This window comes from Phytophthora parasitica, assembly GCF_000247585.1.
Source record: "Phytophthora parasitica INRA-310 unplaced genomic scaffold supercont2.4, whole genome shotgun sequence".
Taxonomy (NCBI): Eukaryota; Oomycota; class Peronosporomycetes; order Peronosporales; family Peronosporaceae; genus Phytophthora; species Phytophthora nicotianae.
Genome location: NW_008648990.1, coordinates 1887071 through 1888910, shown reverse-complemented (window position 1 = coordinate 1888910; position 1840 = coordinate 1887071).

Genomic DNA, 1840 nt, shown 5'->3' with positions numbered 1-1840 from the left:
AAACTTTAGTATGGTCGGAAAAGTGTTTATATTCATCCATATCGTGATATCTCATACCCGTAGCACAACTCCCGCAAAACACGTGAATGTTGCTTGTGGCGGCCAAGTGCAACATCATCGGTAATTTCCGAACGAAAGAAATTTATCTATGGTGAATGTCGTCCGAAGCTACGCTCAACAAGCAGGATGGAACTCGACGATTTCTAAAGGCAAATAGAGATAGCGGAAAATACACGCATTTGTCCATTAACCTACCTCGTTGCTGTAACCCGTTTGCATCTTTGGTTTATCATTCTCCGCCATAGGCTCTCTGTCCCTCTCTCTCTCTCGACGTTAGAATATATATTGATATGGTTGCAACTGAGCGTACTCTGAGAAATTCACTACAGAGGTCTTCGCTGAACGTTGTCGTAAACCAAAACGAAAATACTTGGACAGCATTATTTCGTGGGACCATTTTCCTTCAGACTGAGTTTCAACTCTATTGGGAAAAGGCACGCATCAACAACGACGACGTAACATTACAGTAAACCAAGTAGAACATCCGTCGCTAGTCGTTCCTACCGAACGAAGATGTGTCCAAACTTCCGACAAAGGTATATTCTTTAGGCAGTTGACAATATTTTCTACCTAAGAGCACCAACAAAAGCGCAAACAATTAGTTGGTGTGTCGTAAAGCATAGGTCTGCGGAAGTTTATCTTTACTGTAAGTAGTCGCTGTCAATGCTAGCAGGAATCATTTGCAAGTTACAACAGTATACTAGCATGAAAATCTAGATCTTCTCCGTTCAGAACACGACATTAGTGGTCATTTTTTATTGATTGCAGTATTGGATTGCGTGTTAATGGGTCCCCACACTTTTTGGGTCTGAAACGTGAACTAAATTTAGAAAAGAGTTCTGACACGAATACTCGTCTAAGGAAAAAAAAAACCAGTTGATCAGTTAAGGGCCGACGCAAAATTTAACCAATGATATAGCATCTCCTTTCTAATACCAATATTGTATGGGTAAATAAACACTAAATACGAAACCTTTCAATCTCTATCTTTGAATTAGGTGTTGAGCACACACAAAACTGTTGGTGTCAAAAAGAGCTCGAATCCAGCGATGCGCCATGGCTCACCAACGAACACTGCGCATAGCACTGATCACGCACATGTATGCATTGAAATACACAGCGCCCTCCCCAACGACGTAGCCACGCGAGCTGCCTTGCCAGCCATGCACCGATTTCTTTGGCTGGGCTCTCGGCAAGACAAGAGCTGGCTACAACACGAATGTCTCGTAGGAGTTCGCTCATCTTCTCTCACTCTCCAGTACTTAAGTACTTGTTTCTCGCATTTCTATCTACAATATTATGCATTCGAAGCATACTGTGATATACCTTTTGTATTGCTAAACATGTAGCTGCCATAGAAATGCTTCGAAGTCTGTAGCTTCCATACCAAAGTTTATCCGACTTCCGACGTTTCTGACGCTGTGTGTGGATTTGAATACAATACAAAAGCAAGTATATTAACTTGTATGCAGAAGAGAGTATGGTCATGCAATTTTATTGTGATTGCGTAAAAAGACGTAAAAAGGTAATTACGTTATAAGAATGAGTGGCTTTCACGGCAAGTCGAGGAGCCGAAACGAGTCAACGCGTGTCAGTGCCCGAGTGACCACCCAGGAGGGTGAATTGAGGGGGCCGTGCCGAACCCGGTGCGGCCAGCAGGGTTGTCGCCCGCCACGAAGAACTGTGGCGGGTTAATTCTCCCTCGGGCCTCCAAAGAGTATCCCTGTCTTGAGTTGTACTTACCTCCACCTCAGTAGCTCAGTGGTAGAGCCCCCGAAAG